Source organism: Eurosta solidaginis, chromosome 2, assembly GCF_040869045.1.
Source record: "Eurosta solidaginis isolate ZX-2024a chromosome 2, ASM4086904v1, whole genome shotgun sequence".
Lineage (NCBI taxonomy): Eukaryota > Metazoa > Arthropoda > Insecta > Diptera > Tephritidae > Eurosta > Eurosta solidaginis.
This window is the reverse complement of record NC_090320.1, coordinates 177450054-177477694: the sequence shown is the minus strand read 5'-3', so window position 1 is coordinate 177477694 and position 27641 is coordinate 177450054. Positions and strand designations below refer to the sequence as shown.

The following is a 27641-nucleotide window of genomic DNA, read 5'->3' as shown; positions in this document are numbered from 1 at the left end:
AGTTTCTCAATGAAATTGGGATTGCCGTGGCAAGCATGAGACCGAATTCCCTTGGGTCTTAGGTCCCCAAGGGAAAACAAGTCTACTCAGAGCGTGTGTCATAAGTGAACTCTATTTGAAACCACAGCCACCGCGATGCTCCCACAAGGGGGCCATCCCAGGACAGGAGGTGAGACCTGAGTACAAAGCATCGTTCGATGCAGTGCACTAGATCACACTGGCTTCTCCTGCTCCCGCGGTAGCAGTTTTTATAAAGACCTTGCCTAGGGTCCCACAGGGTGATACCCGCGTCCACCCTGCTACCTTTCGAGTAAAACACCTTACTCATGGATTGGGTACCCATGGTATTATGGTCGCCTTTTACGACCGGTATACTTACCGTGGGCATATTCTAACCCCTAACCCACAGGGGGACTCCGTAACGGAGGTCGGAATCCATAGTATTTTTGCGCAAAACACCTTTCTGCGTTGGCGGCCTTCGGCAGCTAAAAAATAACCCTGTGCTACGCCATGCCAAGTCCGGGTGTGTGGTATAAGCGTGGCTACCGCCACGGTGATGCACAATTTTTTTTGTGGGCACGAACACAACAACAACAACATGAAAATCACCAACTTCAACTGCAAATATCTCCGGACAGAGATAAAATTTTTACTTTCCGCCGGATTATTGTTCTCTAAATTAATACGCGTCTTCTGACACCTCTCACGTTATTTTTGGTAGCGTATTAGAAGTCGACCCTCAACTAGACTATTACCATAGGGAAAAATATTCGCAACGACCACCTTCATCAAAGCAGCGATAGTCACATTTTCCGCAATGTTCATTTATATACAAAAACAATTACCCCTCCTGATGCTGAGCGACTATTTTTCTTGGCTTTTCAATAAAAATGCATTAAAAGACAACATAAATTGAAACATTTTCTCCACAACATCTTTTCCACAATCACAAAAGAAATTGCATGCACGAATTGAATTATTCACTGTACGCAGATGCTACCAAAAATGCAATAACCTACATCCATTAAAACTCACTTGATTTTGGTTCCTTTGTGGAAAATATAAATGCAAATACCGTAGCGCACACAACATTTAATTTAAATTTAGTTTTTATTATATCCGAAATTATTTGCAAATAAATTTTTATTACTCTGCTGCTGCGTTTCAAGCTGAAAATAATAAATGGCGGATTCGCAGAAAATTTGTGTGACGTATTTGAGGGTACATAGCATGTAAGAAAAGGCAAGCATATATGTATCGGGCATTTCAATTAGGTCATCTCATTCTGCCATACTAACAATTGTGGAACAATGTGGGATATTTTGTTGTTGGTCGCCATCTTTGGTCACTAAATTTTTGCTGGGTACCCAGCAAAAATGTACCCGTGAATTGACCAGTAAAATGACTAATATATGTGTCGTGTACACGTAAATCGTTAAGTAGCATTTGTACCGGGCGTCGGGCCCTTTTGTGACCAGTCCATTCCGTCGTACCTATTTATGTGATTGCCCAAACTGCTCACACATATGTGGTATTAGGTTATCGAAATGTAAACAAACTATAGTTCTGTACTGTTCTTACATTCACGGTATGGCAGTCATATTTTAAGTTATATACCTGTAACCTTACGAGTATTTTTACATTAATATGACCGCCTCTTCACTAGTATTATGACCGTTTTTTACTTGGATTATACTGCTATATAAATAAAACATTTCTTTAATTCAAATCTATTAACATTTCTTTTATTCAACATTTTTATAATATATTAGATTATTTATAATAGTTGCAAATTATTAACTATAAGTCTTAAGGAAGGAATAGTTTTTCAGTCTTGTTGGTGAGCCATAAATACAAATTTTATTGTATGCGATTGTATGCATACAAAGTTAAGGGAAACTTAAATAAATTAATTAATGATATAGAAAACAAAAGAGAAGAACTAACAGAACTATTCGTTGCAGTAAACCATCAAATCGCGAGTAGGCAATTCACAATTTGAGTAAGTTGACTTGTAATTCGCCAATTTTAATACTATACCTTTTTTATTTTAGTTCAGAAAGCTGCAATTGAGGTTCGAAAGTTACAATTGAAGTTCAAAAATTTCAATTCAAGTTCAGAAAATTTAAATTCAAGCTCAGAATTTCTATTTGTAGTTCAGAAAATTAAAATTGAAGTTCAGAATTTCTGTTTGTAGTTCAGAAAATTATAATTGAACTTAAATTGTAATTTTCTGAACTTCAGTTGTAATTTGCTGAACTGCAGTTGAAATTCCTGAGCTTCAATTATAATTTACTGAACTTCTGTTGAAAATTGTGAACTTCAATTGTAAGGTTTTGAACTTCAATTGAAATTCCCGAGCTTTCAGAACTTCAATTGCAACTTTCAAAATATTTCTACATAAAATGAACAATTTAACATTTTTTCTGACAGTTAAAGTGGTGAATTGCCTACCAGAGGTTTGAAACCACTTCCATTCGTGTTGGCGCTTCTCTATATCATTAGTATAACAATATCTTTTTAATAATTTCATTAATAGACAAATATAAATTTTTTTCCTTTACATTTTAAAACTGTGTACAAAAATATGTAATTTTACATATCGCAACCTAAACTAAAAAGTATTGCAACTCATAATCAGAGAAGCTTTGTGTTGAATGTTGATTTATACAACAATAACAAAATTCTTAACAAACCCAGGCTAAACGATCGATTTAATTTTTTTTAAGTTTTCACATTTTTTAGTTTAAAATGCGATATATGCATTCAGTGGAATCATTTTAGATTGAGGGTACTTCATGCAATTTTCTTTCTTCGTGATTTTGCAATAATAAACGTAGGTAGTCATAGTCATTTTTTGTTTTGAATTATGTGATTACAATATTTATAGGGACCATTTAGTTGATGGTATTGGTACTGTCAGTTAAATTCATCAGCAATTACTTATATTCAAAATATTTTTTTGTTATACATCTCTTTTATAAATTTTGGTTAAAAAATATTGACAAATTCGTTGCAATTAAATTGCTTTAAAAGTATTTGCAAATTTTACGAGATTGTTGAATATTATTTTAATTAGAGCATAAAAAGCTTAGAATAGTAACGTAGGAAAAAACTTAGAATTATTTCAGTTAAGTTCCTCACAAATATTTATATTCAAAATACTTTTTTGTTATACATCTAGTTTATAAATTTTGATTAAAAATTATTGACAAATTCGTTGCAATTAAATTGCTTTAAAATTCTTGGCAAACTTTACGAGATTGTTGAATATTATTTTAATTAGAGCATAAAAAGCTTAGATTAGTAACGTAGGAAAAAACTTAGAATTATTAGATTCTTAGATAATTTTTAACCAAAATTATTTCAGTGTGTGTTGTTCGTTTGTTGTACAAATTCGTTGCATATTAATTTTCAGATCAAGAATACTCAAAGGTGTCGAGGCATCGTCTTGTTGGTAAATCGCGCGCCGCAATATCCAGTGATGGGAATTGACATTCATTATAAAGTAGCGAAGACACGGTCCTGCGCAAACACATCGCCAACCTGTGTTGGCAAAAGATATGCTGAACTGTAGAGGAAGAAACCTTTTTAAAATTTAATAAAATCAAAAATGATAGTTGTTCCAAAAAGGGGTAAAGTATTGTATGTCAAAGTATAGCAAAGTCTCAGCGGCATTGTCCTGGTGAAAATTGAGTTTGAATAGGTCTCATTCTTCATTCTCAGAAACATTTACAAAGGTACCTCGTAAGATATTAAAAATCCTGAACGCTTTTTGCAATAACTTCAAAAAAAACTCACATTCAAACCGGTGTCATATCGCTACTTCTGTTTAAATTGTACATATCAATAGCTATCTTCACCACCAGAAGGATTCACTATTGTTTCCTACACCATATGGTTGCCAAGCATAAGGATTACCCACTGGAAGAAGCTACAGGCCTGCCAAAATACTGTCCTCAGAACCGCCACGGGTTGCCTCCTTATGTCCCCAGAACACGATCTACATAATGAGGCGAGAATAATCCCAATAAGTGAAAGAAATGAAATGCTAACTGAACAGTTTCTGTTGAATACTCAGGAAGCTGGGCATCCCAACAGACATCTGATTGATGAGCCAACACCGCCCAGGGTCTTAAGGAGTCACCCCCGTAAGCACTATGAGGAAATACGGCACCTGAGAACACAGCCGTATGAAGCCAAAAAACATAAGCAGGTCCTTGGTGAACTCCATAAACAGGCGTCGGACCTCTATGTCAGGAATTGCGCCGTGAATTCAGTACTCAAAGAACAATACACTAAAATTGCAGTACAGGAACGCACGCTCCCTAGGGAAACGCGAGTCACTCTAGTCCAACTTCGATCTGGATACTGTAACAGGTTAAACTCTTACCTATCCAGAATCAACCCCGACACAAAATGTTCCTGCTTGCAATGTGCCCCACATGACACCAACCAATTGTAATGTGGAATCAACTCCTCTAACACCCCTCTCTTTATGGTCCTCCCCTGTTGAAACAGCAAGTTTCCTCGGACTCCCGTTGGAGGACATTGATGACAATTTGTGATTGGTCAGACCTATTGGATGGGGCGAAGCACTGCTACAACAACAACAGAAAGCACTCGAAGACGATGCATCAAAAATAACAACCAAAAGCAATAATTATCATTTCACTGACACAAATTTTATAGGTTTTTCTTCCGTAGTTAGACACAATCTTTTCACAATATTACTTAACATTTTAAGATTAGACATTTTTTCAAGTTGTATTTTGACTTACCAGCAACAATAGAATCATGTTTAATTGTACGCTGCACAATCATTGTACCATCATGTAACGAAGCTCAGTTTCTTCCAAAAATTGTTCAGCAGTGCCACGTAAAATCAATGTACATGTTCTAGCATTAACGCAACCTTTAAATAGTTATAAACTATAAAAATAAAATTAATGTCATACCCACTATCAAATCTTGGAAAATGTTGAAATGTTCACCACCAACTTGACGTTCTTCAAAGTAATAACATTGACCCAAGACACTTGAATTAATATTATTAGCTGTAGTCATAACAGCACCACCACAAGCTTTCATTGTACGTTTCAAAATCTTCTTCTGGTACACTAACAGAACATTTCACGATCTGCAAAATACCGTGTACCAACATCACCAATTGGTAGTTTGGATAACACAACATTGGCGTCGTCTTTGGCTAGTTTATTGTACAGAATACGCCATTCAGCATCAACAATTTTCTGATATTCTTGAACATTATCAATTACTTCAGCATTGTCACGCTCAGCCTTGAATTCCAATTCTATATTTAAAATTGTGATTTTATATTTTTTGTATGACGTTGGATCCACCAAAGAAAAGTATAGCGTCCACAACCATTTTAGAAAAGAAATCTTTTTGTTGATGAATAAATTTGGAGGACATTGCTGTGGCAGCGCATTTTTCCAATAAAGGACGTTGTTGTTCCTTTGATTGGCGCTTCGACATGTTCAGCCATGTCATATTTTGGTCATGCATAATTGTAATGCTTTGCGTATAGCTTTAATGATGATACGTGCATGCACGCCTTCCTCAACATATGGCTTAACTTATTTTAAGATTTCACATGCTTAAAGTACTACTGAAGTGGTGCCATCGCCGACCTGATAAGAGAAACATTTTTATTCTACACATTCCAATATAACAAAAAACTTACCTCAGCATTTTGAGATTTGGCGATGTCGACTAGAGTTTTACGGCTGGATGCACAATATCCAATAGTTTCATAATGGTTGCCCCATCATTTGAAATTGTGGCCCTACCACTGGAATCAACAATATGTTTGTCCATACTGTGTGCTATCGGTACACAAAAACTCATGTACCCAATACAAGTTGAGGACGTTCATATTTATCGACACGCTGTCCGGTGTGGCCCAAATGTTGGAAATGTTCAGTTGGCACTGTTGAGAAAAAATATGGATCAATGAACACAAGTAAAAGTGAAAAAGTTTTTTTACCATCTGTTGTTTACACATTAGACATTGGAAACGACGACCAGCATCTACAAATTGCCTATTATCCTTGCAACGATTACATCTAATTGGACCCATTTCACCAAAATTTACAATGGGTGGCTCATATTCACCCTCAACCGTGCATGCCATTGGTGAGATGGTAAGTGTAAAGGACAAAGCTGTTGTTTTTAATAAATCAGCTGTTGCAGGTATGCAATAAAAAAGGGGCTGCAAACGAGAAAGATCAATGTAATTGCCAAACAAAGAATTAATTTCGAATATCAATACCTAACGTAACGTGGCGAGGAGTTACCCTGGCCTTGTATCACATATTTTGTGGTCACCAATGGTGGTAATAAACCCTGTTCATTAGTAATAAAAGCACCACCAGCGCTATTTTGATTTTCAACGATAACGCTTATCGGATTAGGCATCTGATCGGGATCTAAATGGCGTTGGGCTACTGTTGCGGCTGTTAATATATACCAGTACCAAGTGCAGGTGGTTGCTAAAGAAAATAATACAAAAATAATCATCAGTAATATTTGAAATATATTAGTTGTATTAGCGTACATTATAACCATGACGTCCGGGTATTGGGGGTTGACCCGGCATGGGTGGCTGACTGGGCATTGGCGCCTGTCCAGGTTGTGTTGGTGGCATCATTTGACCCATGTAACCACCTGGTGCACTTGGTTGTTGTAGAGGATAGCCTGGATGTTGAGGTTGTGGAGGGCAACCAGGTGGACCAGGTTGTGGTGGATAGCCCGACTGTTGTGGCATTGGCAGATAGGTTGTTGCTGCTGCTGTCGTGGCATTGAATAAAAAAATGGCTTTTCGTTTGAACTCTGGAATTAGATTTCACAACAGTGGACTTACCGGGTCCAATCCTGCAAATATTGATTGTTGCCTGACGCGAAATTACCTCTGGCGATAATGGGGACAAATTTTCGATATCCTGTAAATAATAGTTTTTTATTAATTCAAATTATATTAAAGCAAATCCTACAATATAACAGATTGAACGATGCAGATTTTGTAGCACCAGTAATGAAAATGAATGAATGGATGTGTAGCGATATGGGAAAACGATGTTTGATTTCCTAGAGAATGGCTTTTCCCATATCGCATTAAAACTTACTTGATTTTGGTTCCTTTGTGGTAGATATAAATGTTTTATTAATATAAAATGCAAATACCGTAGCGCACACAACACTTAATTTAAATTTAGTTTTTATTACATACATCCGAAATTATTTGTAAATCAATTTTTATTACTCTGCTGTTGCTGCGCTTGTGGTTCTGAAAACAACAAATGGCGGATTCACAGAAAATTTTTGTGACGTATTTGAGGGTACATTGCATGTAAGAAAAGGGAAGCATAAATGGATCTGACATTTAAATTAGGCCATCTCATTCTGTCATACTAACTAGAGATAAACGCCGCCGCCGATTTTGGTCGTTTTTCGCACGCCGCCGCCGAATGTCAAAAATATCGGCACGGCGGCGGCGGCGTCCGGTGCGTTACTATATTTTCTATTCGTTTAAGACTGTTTAGGCCATTTATTGCTCATGTCGAAAATTGGTCGGATATGGTCGAAAGTGGTATCAACGGATGCGCAGCACTGCCAGTTATAAAAAACTAAGGCTAAGTTTATGATCGAGCGTAATCGCATCGCGCGATGCGTCGAGAAACGCTCCATCGCTTGTTACATTTTCGCTAGCGTTATCGCTGGCGATTGAGTGTTTATAGTAGAGCGAAATCGCAAGCGATGGAATGCTCAACAATATAACTCAACATCTTTTTATTCACGTTGTGGCAGTGTAGAGAAAGCAACATGTGTACATTAACTCGTAAAGTTTTATTATTAGAAAATAGCTATCTGTTACAAAAAAAAATATTTAAAAAGTATACATAAGGCAAAAACATATCAAGTGCATCCAATCGCGATTGTAGTAATCTGCATGACGGAAATTCCACAAACACGGCTTGTCACGTACCTTTTCTATAAAAACATCCATATTGTTTCGCAAATTTCGCTCAACTGAATCAAAATATTTTGGTTGCAAATTTTCGTCGCTTTTATCGCTTGTAATCGCTCAGTTCGCTGTTGTTAAAAAAAAACAAATACCCAAAAAAGGTGCCGATTTTTTAAAAAATTTATATTGCGATTAGCTGAAAGAATAAGCCAAATCAGTGATGCGAAATCTTTTAGTTTCTAGGGGCATAAACACTCCTTTGAAATGATTTTTACCTCATACTTAAGTTGAGGATATATGTACGCATGAGAAGGTTTTGAAAAATCACTTGGGCTTACATTCAAACATCTTTTGTTTATTTGCGAAACTATACAATAGCGTTGGAAATGTTAGTTTTGATTTACACACTTCATCCTTCAACACCCAAGTCTTCCGCTTTGACATTTCCTAAAGTTGGCGGCCCTATCCAAAACTAGTCCCTTGGAGTGAATCACATTGATTATAGCCTATCAACCAAGTTTAAATATCACCTACACGTTACGGGTCCTTTTACAAATGTGAATACGTGGACACATATATTTACCAGGTGAGGCTTTGTCCTTCGCAAGAACATTCAAAGTGGTGAAGCAAAAGCTTTCCCAAGACAGTCGAACTAATGACCGTGTGTGCTACTACCCTAACGTATTGGAGAGTCGAACTAGTCTGAAAACTAAAGCTACGCGGTCATCCATAATGAGCTCACCCATTACGCAATGATATCCACTGAGACTGCTTATGATTTCGAGGGCGGCATCCTTGGCCGCAGTCCTATAGCTTCTGTGCTGGCATATGGTGTGCGGGTCAGGAGGCGTGGTAGCGCCTGGTGTTCGGGATTGCTTCTGTTCTCACATCGGGAATTGAGCTCTTACAAACAGCCGAAAAACTGGAGGCGCCCTGTGCCACGAGAGGCATGAGTATTAATAGACCATTATTAGCAAACGTAGGTCGTCTTTGTGCGTGACCGCCAAGGAGCCACAAATGATTTAAAGAAATTGTGTTTGCGACGATTATTAGGAGTTATCCCTTGAAGCTACACTTTGCACGAGATATACAGACAAAAGTGTAACTATTTTATGTATCTCTATTTCTTTTCAGCAGACGCAGCAGTACCAATTCCAAAGACCGAGGTTAGGTTCGCAGCTTCGCTGGGGTATGCGAACGAGGGACAATCCCTCCGCTACTCCTGAAAAATTTTCAACGGTCTGCGAGATCTGGAGGCAAAAACACCGGATCTTTCCGAAATGACCAACACGTTGATTTCCTTAAATACATACAAACAAAACCTTTCCTAATTTTTTTAAATAGAAAAATCAATCTTTTTTAAAGTAAGACCACCGGCGTACGCCGGCGCGCCGTCCACGCCGCCGCCGCCGGTATATAATAGAGCCTACGCGGCCGCCGCCGATAAAGTGATCGGCGTAAACCTCTAATACCAACAATTGTGGAACAATGTGGGATATTTTGTTGTTGGGCGCCATTTTTAGTCACTCGATTTTTGCTGGGTACCTCATAGAAAACATCGAGCAAATGGCTACAAAGTAACGAGTGACGTCTCTTATTATATTTATTATCTTTGGTAATACTCCTATATTGCTACTACAGGCCAGGTACACTCACAAACATCAGATTATCGGTATTTTGCTGTTCGAATGGTTTTGTTTTTGTATTCAATAATCAAATGTACCTAAATTTAATTATGCTGCTACAATCTCAAAAATTTTGTAGGCTGTCTTGTTTTGATTTTGAATTCAAACATTTTCTATTAGCAAAATATGCAGTCTACTCATAATGCATACGACTGAGTTAGAGTCCAATAGGGAACGATACTTGTTCGCTACCAATTACGCCACATCTATAGAAGACCAAAGTAAACCAAAAAAAGGCATCAACTCGGATAAAAAGATGCAGTCCCAACAAAAAAATTCCCATTTTGAATACAGAAAATACAGAGCAATTGCAGATAGGAATAATAGACAAGAGCAAGTCATTCCTATTGATGTTGATCCATCGGAATCAAAGCTGCAACTGTAGGGTTTATATTATTCTTAAATTTTACTTGTTAATTTTGTACTTTTTAAATTCGAATATTTTTTGCTTTATCGTGTAATCCATCAGAAATGAAGGTACTGACACTCGTTGTTAGTAATAATTGTGTGCCAGCCCTAATAGTCACTGGATGGATTGCAGCCAACGCCATCTCACAGTCGGATCGGTTGCACGAGCAGAAGGTGTAATGTGAAAAATATAAGTATGGCAGCGCTGTCTTTTAGGCAAGAATCTGGCGATCAGCCAATCAGGTGCTCGCTTTGATTCTTGCTTAGCTGACGCAGCCCTCTGTAGGAAAACATCGGTAACGTATTATAAGAAAGATATTAAAAAAAAAAAAAATGTGAAAATATGGCAATGATGTAGACACAAAAAAAAAAGAAAGAAGATTGATTGAGAATAGAGCACTGAATGCGAATGGATATACATAAAAACCCCAACCTTGGTATTATTATTACAACTAAACCGGAATTATAGCTCAGGTGTGAAAAAAAGAACTTACGTACCACAAAAACAATTGAAAAATGAACATTCGTGAGGAAATGGCCAATATCTTGGCTGATGCTGGGGTGGAATTTCCACAAACAGCTACAACAACGCAGTTGCGGAAATTGTTAAAAAACGTGGTTGGGACTGGCCAAATCCCTTCCACCAATTTGGCAGTACGCGTTCCTTCAGCTATTAATACAAATGATTCATTTGCCGCGGATAACCAAAACATTACCAATGATGTTATTATTTCTGGTGCTTCTGGCACTGCTGATGCTGCCGTAACCGATGCCGCTGTCACCGATGTCCCTGTCACTACAGACGCCATCACCACCGCCGCTGTCATCGCCATTCCCGACGCTGAAACCGCCGCCATTACTACCACCGCTGCCACTGCCACTACCGACGCCATCACCGCCGCCGCTGTCATTGCCAATACCGACGCCATCACCACCGCTGCCACTATGGCCAATACCACAACCGAGTTCACTGAAGAAGCTGCAGGCATATTATACGGGGAAATGCTTAACAGTCCACAACATATAAAAGATGAACTGAACAAAAGGATAGAAATCCTAAGAAAGGAAAAAGAAATCCTGACGTTGGAATAATCCGTTGCGGACTTAAAACGTGAATTCCAAAACGCACGAAACGACACCCCCATTGGTAACGGTAGGCTACAAATCCCAAATCGTTTAACTTTTCGGGACATCGAACATACCATCACAAAATTTGACGGTGAAAATAAAGCATATAGCGTGCACGACTTTCTTCGCAATTTTGATAGAGTCATGCAGATGGTAAATGCAGACGACATTTTTAAGTACACTTGCTAGTGCAATTCTCTTTGCGGTGACGCTAAACTTTTACTGTATAGAGACGTTCTAAATTACGAGGATTTAAAATCGCTTTTGGTTAGAGAATTTGGTCGGGTGGTGAGCCGTCACGAAGTATACTAAACGTTGGCCACTCATAAATGGGATAAAAAAAAGCAGCATTCGCCGATATGTGTTGGAAATGGAAAACATCGCTGCTCGTTGTGACTATGTTGACGAATTTGAACTGATCAACTTTATAGTTGATGGCCTCCAAGACAGGTCCCTGGAAATATATATCCTAATAAACGCAAGGACGATGAAAGAATTCAAACAATCGCTTGACCTATACGAGCGTCGTCGCTCATCTTTCCCATCTATATACGACAACGTTCAAAAACCGAAACCATCAAAATCAAATACGCCAAAGAACGATGAAACTGATGCAGCAGAATTACGCTGCTTCAATTGCACCCATATGGGACACTTTCAGAGCAAATGTCCATACGAAAAAAGGCCGGTGGGAAGTTGTTTCCGTTGCTGGAAGATGGGCCATGACCACCGCAGTTGTACTAACTCAAAAAAGGTACTAAACTTGAAGAAAACCGTTGCTGGAGTAGGGACCGACACTGAAGATGGGGATGAAGAACGTTGCTACCGAATGTTAGGATCTATGAATATGGTAAGTGTCGCCTATGTAACAAAACAAGTTAAGTGCAAAAGATTTATGGATTGTTTGTCTCTCTTTGATACTGGCAGTCCAACTAACTTTGTTCGCAAGTCCGCCGTGCCATTTGATGTGAGCGGAGTCGCCAAGCAGTCAAAATATCGAGGATTGGGAAATAACAAATTAATGATTTTTGGAAAAATTAAATGCGAAATAAAATTTAAAAATATAATAGATGAATTTGTTTTAAATGTGGTGCCTGATGACACTATGGAGATTCCTCAAATTTTAGGCAGAGATTTTTTAAAAAGATTTCATATTTGCTTATGCTTATTAGGTGATGCGACAATTAAACATACAAAACAAGAAAATAATGATATGCCAGATAACACTTCTTATTTCTGTGCGCTTAACTTGAATAATATACCTAGTCTTAAGGGTGAAAAGAGGCATTCAGAATTACAAATCTCTGTACCAAATAGCAGTATACGGGTAGAAGATGTTGAGCTCGAAGAAATAAACGTAGTGTCTCATGAGGCTTGCAGCGATGGGTTATGCCCACTTGATCAAAATTTTAGTGAGAATATTTTTAATAAACAGGCCGCCTGCATATCTGAAATTAATATAAATCAAGAATTAGAAGAAAATAGTACTGATGTATTGAGAAAGGCCTTAGAAGATAACTATTTGAGGCCAAGAAATATCGAATCTAAACCGTATGATTACGAGATGAAAATAAGGTTAGTTGAGTATAAACCATTCCATGCGTTGCCAAGGCGACTTTCTCATTATGAAAAAGCTGAACTTAGAAAGATAACGGATGAATTATTGGAAAAGAGTATCATTAGGCCAAGCGATTCACCATATGCCTCTGCGGTTGTATTAGTAAACAAAAAGAATGGCGAAATTCGTAAATGTGTTGATTACCGACCGCTGAATAAATTAACAGTTCGGGGCAATTTCCCGCTCCCCTTGATCGAAGACTGCCTCGACTATCTAGGCGGAAAAAAATTTTTCTGAACACTAGACCTAAAAAACGGGTTCTTCCATGTTAAAATGGCCCCAGATTCCATTAAATATACATCTTTTGTAACGCCTTACGGTCAATTTGAATATATGCGTATGCCGTTTGGGTTAAAAAACGCCCCCGCTGTATTCCAGCGATATGTCCACAACATTTTCAAAGATTTGGTTGACGATGGATCGATAATGATATATATGGATGATTTAATTGTAGCCACGGTAGAATTCCAAACCCACGTTAAGATCCTCGGCAAAGTACTTAGAAGAATGAAGGAAACGAATTTAGAACTTAGGCTAAATAAATGTATGTTCGGGTTTAATACTCTCGAATATTTAGGCTATTCAGTCAGTTCGGATGGCATTCGCCCCAGCGATGCGCACATAGAAGCAATCAAAAAATATAGGCTCCCGAAAAATTGTAAAGAACTTAAGACCTGCTTAGGCCTCTTCTCATACTTCAGAAGGTTTATTCCGAATTTTGCTAAAATAGCTGGACCATTACAAAAACTGACACGAAATGGCGTTAAATTCGAACTGTCAGAAGACTGTTTACGAGCCTTTAAGGAACTTAAAATAAAACTGTCGTCCGCCCCAGTGCTTGCAATATACGATCCGAAGAAACAAACTGAGTTGCACTGCGATGCAAGTTCAGCAGGTTTCGGTTCGGTCATACTTCAAAGACAAACGGACTGTCGTTTGCACCCGATTATGTACTTTTCAAAAGCCACCTCACCCGCGGAAGCAAGATACCACAGCTTCGAACTGGAAACCCTGTCCATCATATACGCTCTACGCCGGTTTAGAGTTTATTTAGAAGGAATACCGTTCAAGATAGTCACCGATTGCAACTCCCTTACGATGACTTTAAGTAAAAAACAACTTAACCCGCGGATAGCCAGATGGGCTCTAGAGCTTGAAAATTATAACTATACAGTTCAACACAGATGTGGAGTTAACATGGGACACGTTGATGCGCTTAGCCGCTGCCCTGAAGCCGGAACTGCCGATGAATCCGAATCAATCGTCGCTACTATCGACAAGAAGCCTGCGGGAATAACAAAACTTGGCGAAATTGTCTTCGCCGCGGATGCTGACGAAGCAGATTTTCACATCCAAGCGACACAATACCGCGACGATAACATAAAACAATTACGAGAAAAGCTAGAGACAGGTCCGCTGAACTTTGAATTAGTAGACGGTCTCGTCTTTAGGAAAGAGGGGGAGGGGAGGCTACAGTTGTACGTCCCGAATGAGATGGAGAATAACACTATTAGACTGTTTCATGAGAAAATTGGTCACTTAGGCGTCGATAAGACGTGCGATCAACTAAAGAAACACTATTGGCTACCCAAGATGAAAGATAAAGTAGAAAACTTTGTTCGAAATTGCATTAAATGCATCATGTACTCAGCCCCAGCCCGCGTGAACAAGCGAAATATGCATAGCATTGCTAAAATACCGATACGATTCGACACCATACATGTCGAAGTTCGTTCGTTTGTATCCAGTAAATTCAACGAGTACGAAAGAAGTCATAGCTTCCCTAGACAAATACTTCAGTTATTACAGCAGACCCAAGAGGCTGATATCTGACCGCGGCTCTTGTTTCACTTCTCTCGAATTAGACGCGTATTTGTTAAAAAACAACATATGTCACGTGAAAGTAGCCACGGCTTCCCCACAAGCAAACGGACAGGTAGAAAGGGTGAATAGAATAATCAAGGCCATGTTGAGTAAAATCTCCGAGCCGTTTAACCATGCCAACTGGTCAGCCAAGTTAGGTCAAGTAGAATACGGTCTTAATAATACCATACACTCCACCACTGGTTACGCACCAAGTATGTTGCTGTTCGGTGTGGAACAGAGAGGAGCGATAATTGATGAATTGACAGAACACCTAGAGGATGAAAACCATTACAGTGCGCCTTGTGGCCTTGAGGCTACCCGTCCGTCTGCCTTAGCTGCTATAGAAAAGTCACAAGAATATAACTCAAAATACTTTTCCAATCGCTCCAAGCCTCCAGAGACATACAGTGTCGGTGACTTTGTTGTCATACGTAATGTAGATACATCGGCCGGTTCTAATAAAAAGTTTATACCAAAATATAGAGGCCCATACGTAATTCATAAGGTATTACCACATGACCGATACGTAATAAGAGACATAAAAAATTGCCAGTTAACCCAGTTACCCTATGATGGTATTATAGAAGCATCGCGCATTAGAATGTGGTCTGCCGATGCATCTGAATGCCACTCAACTCCCGTTTAGGCGGCACTCCATGTATTTCAAGTATATTGTGTTTATATTAAGTAAGAACAATTTAGCTTATAGTTAGAAATAGAATAATAAGTAAATAAATAAGTGACTTAATAATCGTGGTCGATTATAGTGTCAGATTGGCCGAAGCTGTAATCCATCAGAAATGAAGGTACAGTCAGATCGGTTGCACGAGCAGAAGGTGTAATGTGAAAAATATAAGTATGGCAGCGCTGTCTTTTAGGCAAGAATCTGGCGATCAGCCAATCAGGTGCTCGCTTTGATCCTTGCTTAGCTGATGCAGCCCTCTGTAGGAAAACATCGGTAACTTATTATAAGAAAGATGTTAAAAAAAAAAAATGTGAAAATATGGCAATGATGTAGACACAAAAAAAAAGAAAGAAGATTGATTGAGAAAAGAGCACTGAATGCGAACGGATATACATAAAAAACCCAACATTGGTATTATTATTACAACTAAACCGGATTTATATTCCTATAAACTTTTGTTCAAGAAAAATTTTAAATACTTCTAAAATAATTTGTTAGTTATTCTAATTTTTCAATAAATGTGGATAAAGATTTTCTTTAGCGACAAATCACAAATTGGCGTAGGGAAACCTGGTGCCACTTGGAATGAACAGCAGTATAAGAACAATACTTTCCATAGCGCTAGACAGTACCAATCACACCCTAAAAGGCCTGCAGGTTCTGACCGAAATACCGGTCCCAAGCTTCAAAGAGTAAATTATATAGTCGACTACATATACAAGGAAGATTGAATTGAATTGAAGAACAGGAACAAGTGAATTTTTTAGGGAAAGGTCATCTTTCCCATGGATCAGTAGAACCATACGTATAGAAAATAGGCATATTAATCTATTAGTAGACACAGGTAGGTACAGCGAAAAACTATATAAAAATTAGAAGAACTGCAAGGCATCGTACCGGTGTTCTCCGTTTTTGGTAAAATTAATCCACTGAAGTGAAAAATGTAAGATAAATGTTTTCGGTATCGATTCCGATTATTTCATTCTTGTCATCTTTTGAGGACATTATAGGACTTGACCTTTTAACAAAGGTTAAAGCAAAAACAAACTTGAGAAGAAATTAATAAATTATGATTTGGGTACAGAAAAAATTTACTCTTGGAATGTGGGGATGTTAATGTTAAAATTCTAAAAGAGGAAAATCCAGAAGAAGTAAGGGAAACATTTATTAAAATGATTAAAAGCCAAAAAGAAGAATTTGCGGACCCAAAGAAAAAACTGCCTTATAATACAAATATCGTCACTACGATTCGAACTACAGACCAAGATCCGGTCTACTCAAAATTATACCCCCATCCAACGGGGATGGCAGACTTTGTAAATAACGAAATAAAACAACTTTTAAGGGATGGCATAATTAGGCCATCTAGGTCTCCATACATTAACCCGGTATGGGTAGTTGACAAAAAGGGCACTGACGAGAAGGGAAATAAAAAAAAAACGTATTGTCTTAGATTTCCGTAAGCTTAAATCCAAAACAATAGATGACAAGTATCCCATTCCTGACGTAATGACAATATTGTCAAATATTGGGAAAGCGCAATTTTTCACGACCCTTGATCTTATATCAAGGTTTCACCAAATAGAACTAAAAGAGAGTGACAGGGAAAAAATTGCATTCGCGGTAAATAATGGCAAATAAGAATTTTGTCGAATGCCATGCCAAATGCACCAAGCGTCTTTCAGCGAGCCATTGATGACGAGCTTAGGGAAAAAATTGGCAAGACCTGCCATGTCTACGTGGACGACGTCATAATTTTTTCAAAATCGAAAGAGCAGCACGTTCATGATATTCAGTGGGTGCTGCAGGCTCTTTGTGACGCAAACGAGGGTTTCGATCGAAAAATCGAAATTTTTTAAAACAGAAGTTGAGTATTTAGACCTTTTTTGTTTCAGCAAGGGGTATAAAAACGTGCCCAGAAAAGATCGAGGCAATTAAGAATTACAAACAACCAACCAATCTGTTTGAGGCTAGATCTTTTCTTGGACTAGCCAGCTTTACACGTGTTTTATAAGGGATTTTGCTACAATTGCTAGACCCTTAACAGAGCTGCTCAAAGGAGAAAATGGTAAAGTTAAAGCATCTCAGTCAAAAAAATCCAGATCCAGTTTAATGAAAAGCCAATAAATGGCTTCAAAAAGTTAAGGGAAATTTTATTATCAGAGGACGTAATTTTGCAATATCCAAATTTTGAAAAGGGGTTTGATTTAACGACGGATGTATCGGCATATGGGTTGGGAGCAGTGCTCTCCCAAGAGGGGAAACCCATAACGATAATTTTGAGAATTCTTAAAGATGGGGAGCTGTTAACGAAACGGAATTACTTGCACAATAACGCAAATAGTAAGCGTTGGAAAGCTTTCATGGACAAACATAACGCAAATTTACACTATAAACCAGGAAAGGAAAACTATGTGGCAGATGCTTTGTCGCGACAGCCAATAAATATATTGGAGGAAGATGTAACATCGGATTGTGCAACTGTGCAAAGCGAGGAATCTTTGACCTACACAATTGACACCAATGATAAACCGGTGAATTGTTACAGGAACCAAATTATAATTGAGGAAGCTGAATATTCTTCAAACGAATTCTTATAATATTTGGGAAGAAAACCAGACATATTTTTAATATTTTTGATAGGCATAATCTATTTGACTTGCTTCGGGATGCGGTGAACGCAGATGTGGTGAATGCAATTCATTGCGAACTACCGATTCTTGCCCATATGTAACTTAAATAAATTGCAAATATGTTCGCGGATTTCTTCGAATCTAATTATTCAAATACCTCTGATTACCCGCCATTGAATTATCCTTTCAAATTGTCTCCCCCGAATTCCCAGGTAGTCCCATTTATACGTACTGATGATGTTTTAACGCACCTGGAAAGTCTAAAAATTTCTTACTCTGGTGGTCCGGATCAAATTCCGTCAGTTGTGCTGAAATCTTGTGCTCAATATCGATCTCTAGCTTGTTTGTTCAATGCCTCCCTGAAGCAAGGGATATTTCCCAAGAAGTGGAAAGAATCATTCATAATAGCACTGCATAAAAATGGAAGTAGAACGTGTGTTATAAATTATAGAGGAACAGCTAAGCTCAACACTATTCCCAAGCTACTTGAATCGCTTATCACAAAACGACTTGCTTTTAGAGTATCTCCATTAGTTGACTTTTCACAACATGGCTTTTGCAACGGTGTCTAACTTGCTTGAGTTTACAACCTTTGTATCCAACAGTTTTAAGGCTAATTGTGAAGTTGATGTTATTTATACTTATTTTAGTAAGGCCTTCGATAAAGTTTCTCATTCCATTCTTTTATTCAAACTTGATCGGTTAGGATTTCCTGTATTGTTCCTCTCTTGGGTTTCTTCTTATTTAAAGGAAAGAAAACAAACAGTTATATTCAATAATTTCTGGTCTCGGTTGATAAACGTATCTTCTGGGGTTCCACAAGGCAGCCACCTTGGCCCAGTTTTGTTCCTGCTGTTCATTAACGACCTTCCAAGTGTTTTGAAGCACTGCAAGCCGTTGGTGTACGCTGATGATGTCAAACTTATAAAGCCTATCCGCTTACCCGTGGATAGGGCATTTCTTCAGGCTGATCTGAATTATCTAGTTGATCGGTGTAATGTAGTGTGTTAGTGACAAGGTGACTAAACCTGCCGAAGTGTAAGTTCATGTGTTTTACAAGGAAGTCCTTCCAATCCCATGATTATGCTATTGGCGATTATTTCATCAAGCAAGTCAATAACATTATTGATTTAGGCGTTACAATGGACCCAAAACTTGATTTTAAATTTCATATTGAATCTTGTGTGAATAGGGCTAAAGGTACATTGGCTTTCGTTAAACGTTGGTCTAAAGAATTCAATGACCCATACGTTACAAAAACTCTCTTTATATCGTTGGTCAGGCCTATTTTGGAATACGCTTCTATAATTTGGAATCCGCGTTATCAGGTTCATTCTTACAAGCTATAATCCGTCCAGAAAAAATTGTTGCTTTTTGCTTTAAAATCGTTACCATGGGATCCCTCAAAAAATCTTCCCCCCTACTGCAACCGGTTAAAACTATTACAGTTACCCGCGTTACAGAGTCGCAGGGAGATGCTTGGCGTCTTATTTATTGTAAAACTAATAAGAGGGTCAATAAATAGTCCATTTTTGCTTGGTGAAATCAATTCAATTCCAATTAGGCCATCTAGACATTTTATTTCAATTTTTGTAGCTACATGCAGATCGAATTATGAAATGCACGAACCACTTTGCAGTTTATGCCATGATTTTAATAAACACTGTAAAAATTTTGATGCTTGTGACTCGTTTTTTAGTATTAAAAATTACTTTTAACCACATTAAATTTGTAACTTGAAATGAGGCAAAGAACGCTAAACCGCCAAAATACTGTTCAACCCTCTATTTCAAAGATAAAATACCAGTTATTGAAACTTGATCGTTATTTTTATGTGTATGTACTCAAATTTATTCTGTTTAAATTTTGTCTACTATTAATATGCTCTATTGTTGTCAATTTCATAAATTCTCGTGTGCCCTTCCGGGCAACAGCTTCATCATGAGTACTCTGCGTGAGGTCTTTTTGAGATACTTACAAGAATTCATTTACTACGTTTTAACTTCCGCTTACTTTCTAATTTTTAATTTGAAATTGTCAAGCGTTTAATTAAATACTGTTTATATATTATTTTAAAATATTCCATATGTTATTTATATCGTACATTATATCTTTAAATAAAGTGTTTGTTTATTTGGTCTGTATGATTGTTTAATTTGTAGACTGATAAATAAATAAAATAAAATAAAATAAATTAAATTAATCTTCAACTAACCTAGTACAGGCATTTTCAACTACAAAGTTTGTGTATGCAAAGAGGTTTGTAATTGATATAGTGGACCCTAATGAACAAAGGGAAATTGTAGTAACTGAACATAATAGGTCGTACAGAGCCTCTAAAGAGAACGTCAAGCAAATGTTAAATTACTATTTCTTTCCAAAAATTAGCAAGTTTGCGAGGGAGGTGGCTTTAAACTGTAAAATTTGTTCACTGGCAAAATATAATAGACATCCGGTGAAACATCCTATTGCCAGCACCACAATCCATTCCGTGACAAACGAAGCCCCACTCAATCTTTTTCACTCTGAATTAGGCAAAGAAAAGAAAGGGATAGCAAATAGGCTGAATGTAGCTCAAGAAAAAATGCTTCAACAGCATAACAAAAAGAAGTATCCAAGGTCCTATAAGGTAGGCGACAGTGTTCTCGTCAAATCAAATAAAAGATTGGAGAATAAGCTGGCCCCGCTATATTCTCTGAATCTGATCCTCTTTACCACACTCGCAAATGCCGAGGTGATCGATTATACACACTCAAATTACATTCCAATATCTGAGCCGATTATTTTGAAAGTGGCATAAGTCATTTCATGTCGTTTAGGTTCAGTGGTAATTTGTTTGCATCTCTCCTCGCCTCCAGTTTTTTAGAGTCCAATATCCAAAAGGTGCAATTCTTATTATTATTTTATAATTGTACAACCATCTATCCCACCATCCTTTACACATATTCTAAACTTTTCACTAACTTCCTTAAATTTTCCTGATGCTTGGAAAGTAGCTAATATTGTACCTGTTCCGAAAAAAGTTAATGCCTCCCAACCATCTGATTTTCGGCCTATCAGTATTCTTCCGTGTCTATCAAAGATTTTTGAAAAACTTTTATTGAGCCAAATTATGAACTATCTGACAAAAGAAAATCTGCTTTCACAAAACCAATCAGGTTATCGTAGGGGTCATAGCGGTTCAACGGCTATGCTTAAGGTAATGGAAGATATACGGCCTTCCTTTGATAACGGTGACCTGACAATTCCTGCACACTTGGATTTCTCCAAGGCTTTTGACACTGTCTGCCACAAAATTCTTATTCATAAGCTTCAAACATACTTTGGTTTCAGTTGGGATGCTGCAAGGCTCATAAATAGCTACTTGACAAACAGGTATCAGAGGGTAGTGTGTAGAGATAGTAAATCCAGCTCATTGCCGGTGAAATCTGGTGTACCTCAGGGCTATATTCTTGGTCCAATTTTATTTAGCTTGTATATAAATGACATAGAGAAATGTTGTCAAAATGTATCTATGCATCTTTATGCTGATGATGCGCAAGTATACCTCTCGGCACCTCTGGGGTTAGTGGAGGATCTTGTTTGTCGAATAAATGAAGACCTAAAAGCTATAAATCAATGGTCTAACAATAATAAGCTCTGTCTTAATGCATCTAAAACACAGGCGATTGCCATTTCTCATTATTCTTATAATTTGGATAACGTTTCTCCAATAATACTTAATGGGAATGTTGTAAAATTTGAGAAGACTGTTAAAACGCTTGGCTTCATATTAAATAAGCATCTTACTTGCGCTGATCATGTAAATTCATCAATTAGTAGGTTATATTATATATTGAGACATTTATGGAAAACGGCCAATTTTATTAGTGAAGATACCAAGCTTAAACTTGTTAAAACTCTATTACTGCCAATAATATAGTACCATGAGCTGATATATGGTTGCCTTGATAAAGGTTCCATGAGGAAATATCAACTTATAATTAATAATTGCGCCAGATATATTTTTCTTAAAAGGAAATACGATCATATTTCCAGCTTCTCAAGAACGATTCTTGAATGTAGTTTATCTTCGTTCTTTGATCGCCGTCTACTATTTTTTATACATAAAATTATTTACTCGCGTTCCCCAGAATGTCTGTTTTCGAAGCTTTTGTTTGCGTGGTCAACTCGTACTTGCAACCTTATTATACCGCACTTTAAGTACTCGGTGACATCCAGAATGTTTTTCGTTAGAGCTGTGCAATTGTGGAATGCGTTGCCTAATAAAGTAAAGTCAGAACTAAATCCTAAGCGCTTCAAATTAGCTGTACACCAGATCCTTTGTTAATGAACTTATGAAAAATATCTATGATTTTGTCTTACTTCATCTCACTTTTTGAATTGATCTCACTTTTTGAATCTTGCTCTGTCAGTAACTAATATTAAATATATAAATAAGTAATAAATTTGAACTAGTATTAAGTAAACATTTCAAATATGACACTGTAAAAGACCATGTCTTATATGTGCATTAAATAAATGAATGAATGAATGAATGAATATATGCATTCGTTCAAAAATAAGAATGCATTTAAGACCATGAGTTGGAAATGACTTATGCCACTTTCAAAATAAACGGCTCATCTGATGGCGAGGTCATACTGTGGGAGGTCTATGGTCACTTAAAACACGTCATAAACTTAACAAGGTACTCGGAATTGGTGGAGGTATCACGCACATTTTTACAAGTTTTTCCAGCGTCCCCAAAGCTACTAGAGGCCGACCTTAACCAAATTCATCAATTGCTGAATGCAATACAATAGGCATTCAACACCAACAAAAGCATAGCTTAAATTTTCTGGGAACGACACTAAAGGTAATAGCGGTAACACCGGAGTTTGATGATTTTCAAAAGACATCGGTAAAATTAGAAGAACTAATTGACGCGAATAAATATCAAATACAAAAAACGTTCAGGAACAGATCAATAATATAATAGATGTAGTAAATGAAATGGTTGCGGAGGTAGGGAAGGAAAACATTGAGGCGGGTCATCTGTTTGAAATGCTTCTTGCCCGCAATGGAGCAATAATAATTATATTAGATAATATAATTATACTCAGTTGAGCAGAGCTCACAGAGTATATTAAGTTTGATTGGATAACGGTTGGTTGTACATATATAAAGGAATCGAGATAGATATAGACTTCCATATATCAAAATAATCAGGATCGAAAAAAAATTTGATTGAGCCATGTCCGTCCGTCCGTTAACACGATAACTTGAGTAAATTTTGATGTATCTTGATGAAATTTGGTATGTAGGTTCCTGAGCACTCATCTCAGATCGCTATTTAAAATGAACGATATCGGACTATAACCACCCCACTTTTTCGATATCGAAAATTTCGAAAAACCGAAAAAGTGCGATAATTCATTACAAAAGACAGCTAAAGCGACGAAACTTGGTAGATGAGTTGAACTTATGACGCAGAATAGAAAATTAGTAAAATTTTGGACAATGGGCGTGGCACCGCCCACTTTTAAAAGAAGGTAATTTAAAACTTTTGCAAGCTGTAATTTGGAAGTCGTTGAAGATATCATGATGAAATTTGGCAGAAACGTTACTTCTATTACTATATGTACGCTTAATAAAAATTAGCAAAATCGGAGAAGGACCACGCCCACTTTTAAAAAAAAAATTTTTTTTAAGTAAAATTTTAACAAAAAATTTAATATCTTTACAGTATACAAGTAAATTATGTCAACATTCAACTCCAGTAATGATATGGTGCAACAAAATACAAAAATAAAAGAAAATTTCAAAATGGGCGTGACTCCGCCCTTTTTCATTTAATTTGTCTAGGATACTTTTAACGCCATAAGTCGAACAAAAATTAACCAATCCTTATCGGTTGATGCCACGCCCAGTTTTTATACACAGTCGTCCGTCTGTCCTTCCGCATGGCCGTTAACACGATAACTTGAGCAAAAATCGACATATCTTTAATGAACTCAGTTCACGTGCTTACTTGAACTCACTTTATCTTGGTATGAAAAATGAACGAAACCGACTATGACCACGCCCACTTTTTCGATATCGAAAATTACGAAAAAAGAAAAAATGCCATAATTCTATACCAAATACGAAAAAAGGGATGAAACATGGTAAGGTAATTGGATTGTTTTATTGACGCGAAATATAACTTTAGAAAAAACTTTATAAAATGGTAGTGACACTTACCATATTAAGTAGAAGAAAATGAAAAAGTTCTGCAGGGCGAAATAAAAAACCCTTAAAATCTTAGCAGGTATTACATATATAAATAAATTAGCGGTATAATTTGATACCAATATCGTACAAACTCATTCTAGAGTCACCCCTGGTCCACCTTTATGGCGACATTTCGAAAAGGCGTCCACCAATAAGACTAAGCCCCACGCCCTTTTAAAATACTCAATAACGCCTTTCATTTGATACCCATATCGTACAAACATATTCTAAAATCACCCCTGGTCCACCTTTATGGCGATATCTCGAAAAGGCGAACTCTATAAAACGAAGGCCCACTCCGTTTTCAAATGACTCATTAACACCTTTCATTTGATACCCATATCGTACAAACAAAGTCTAGAGTCACCCCTGGTCCATCTTTATTGCGATACCTCGAAAAGTCGTCCACCTATAGAACTAAGGCCCACTCCCTTTTAAAATACTCATTAACTCCTTTGGTTTGATACCCATATTGCACAAACGAATTCTAGAGTCACACCTGGCCCACCTTTATGGCGATATCTCGAAACGGTGTCCACCTATGGAACTAAGGATTACTCCCTTTTAAAATACTCATTAACACCTTTCTTTTGATACCCATATTGTACAAACAAATTCTAGGGTCACCCCTGGTCCACCTTTATGGCGATATCTCGAAAATGCGTCCACCTATGGAACTAAGGATTACTCCCTTTTAAAATACTCATTAACACCTTTCTTTTGATACTCCTTAACACCTTTCATTTGATACCCATATTGTACAAACAAATTCTAGGGTTACCCCTGGTCCACCTTTATGGTGATAGCTCGAAACGGCGTCCACCTATGGAACTAAGAATTACTCCCTTTTAAAATACTCATTAACACCTTTCATTTGATACCCATATCGTACAAACTCGTTCTAGAGTCACCCCTGGTCAACCTTTATGGCGATATTTCGAAACGCCGTCCACCTATAGAACTAAGGCCCACTCCCTTTTAAAATACTCATTATCACCTTTCGTTTGATGCCCATATTGTACAAACAAATTCTAGGGTCACCCCTGGTCCACCTTTATGGCGATATCTCGAAACGGCGTCCACCTATGGAACTAAGGATTACTCCCTTTTAAAATACTCATTAACAGCTTTCTTTTGATACCCATATTGTACAAACAAATTCTAGGGTCACCCCTGGTCCACCTTTATGGCGATATCTCGAAACGGCGTCCACCTATGGAACTAACGATTACTCCCTTTTAAAATACTCATTAACACCTTTCATTTGATACCCATATCGTACAAACGCGTTCTAGAGTCACCCCTGGTCAACCTTTATGGCGATATCTCGAAAAGGCATCCACCTATAGAACTAAGGCTCACTCCCTTTTAAAATACTCATTAACACCATACCTTTGATGCCCATATTGTACAAACAAATTCTAGGGTCACCCCTGGTCCACCTTTGTGGCGATATCTCGAAACGGCGTCCACCTATGGAACTAAGGATTACTCCCTTTTAAAATACTCATTAACACCTTTCATTTGATACCCATATCGTACAAATGCATTCTAGAGTCAACCCTGATCCACCTTTATGGCTATATCCCTAAATGGCGTCCACCTATAGAACTATGGCCCACTCCCTCATAAAATACTCTTTAATGCCTTTCATTTGATACACATTCCAGGGTTTCCCTCGTTTCATTTTCCTACATGGTTATTTTCCCTTGTGTTGTCACCATAGCTCTCAACTGAGTATGTAATGTTCGGTTACACCCGAACTTAACCTTCCTTACTTGTTTTTTCAATCACTCTGGCAAAGATATTCATACCTGGGCATCTAATGTCGGGTTGAAAGTCAATGCAGAGAAGACGGATATGGTCTTGTTCACAAAGAGTATAAGGTCCCAAATTGGACCAGGCCTACGTTAGGAGGGGTGGCCTTACAGGAGAAACCTTGTACAAAATATCTAGGAATCATCCTAGGCAGTAGGCTGTCATGGAAGCTCAACGCGGAGGAGGGGGTCAAGAAGGTCTCAACGGCACTCTATGCATGTAAAAGAAAGCTGGGGTGTATGTGGGGCTTATCGCCCTCTCTTTCACATTGGGTTTTTACAGCGATTGTAAGCCGTATTCTATACTATGGAGTTCTTGTTTGGAGGAAACCACACAAAAAACAAGGGGGTATACAAACTATCGATGCTTAACATTACGGGAGCCCTGAAAACAACCCCGACGGCTGCACTGTATGCCATTCTGCACATTCCACCTGTAGACCTGGTAGCAAAGAACATAGCATTAACAACTGCAACCAGGCTTGGTGCCTCGGGCAGCTTGAGCGCCGACCATATGGCCATAGTAGTATAGCGTCATCAATCACAAGACGAACAGACTACCTGATTCCCTATCTGCGTTTCGAGGGAGATCTTAAGGCCACAATAGAGGTGGACAGTTGGCGCAAGGGTGCGCAAATGGAGGACGAGGCGATACATGTGTACACAGATGGTTCCAAAGTAGTGGAAGGAATAGGGTCTGCGGTATACTGTGCTGATCCGGAAATAAGCAGATCCTACAGGCTGCCGGATTACTGTAGCGTTTTCCAAGCGCAAATATTAGCCGTAACCAAAGCAGTAGAAACCCTGGAAGAGAAACGCTTAAGCTGCAACCGTGTTAAATTTTATATTGACAGTCAAGCAGCAATTAAGGCAATAATCTCACATAGCACAGCATCTAAATGCGTGTTAGAGTGTAAGCAGTCTCTGGAGATAATTGGGACAGGGAGAAGCATACATCTATATTGGGTCTCAGGGCATAAGGGAATAGATGGGAATGATAAAGCGGACGAACTAGCTAAAAAGGGCGCATCCCTTGAAGCTTGCTCTGTAGACGTCCCAATTAGACTGGGCGAGATTAAGCGAAGGCGAGAGGTGCAGATGATTGAACAAGCGGAAAATGCGTGGGTTCAAGCGCGGGGCTGTAAAGTGTCGAAGATTATGTGTAGGTCTTACAACCTTAGACTAACAATGTTGCTTCTATCATTAAAAAGAGAGGACTGTAGACTCATGACGGGTATTCTGACTGGACACTGCCTTCTGGCGTCACATGCCTTTAAATTAGGCTTGGTCAGTGATAGAAGATATAGGAAGTGCGGGTTGGATGAGGAAACGATCGAGCACGTTCTGTGATCGTGCCCCAAGTTTGAATGCGATTTCATGTTTTCCATTCAAAAATTCCGTTAGTGATTGCATGACTGTAAGAAGAGCATTCAGCTTGATTGTGAGTGCATCGAGAGCACTCCCACTGATGAGTGATTGCAAAATTTGTTGACTGCAATCACCTTTTCATTCAGTTGCATTCAAATTTTCGTTTTCAGGGTTGATACTTTCGTACTTTT

General features: G+C 38.0%; 1 pseudogene; it reads right to left on the bottom strand.

The window, feature by feature from the left end:
* Positions 1–1739: 1739 nt before the first annotated feature.
* Positions 1740–7432, bottom strand: LOC137240352 (T-complex protein 1 subunit eta-like; annotated as a pseudogene).
* Between the last annotated feature and the right edge of the window lie 20209 nt (positions 7433–27641).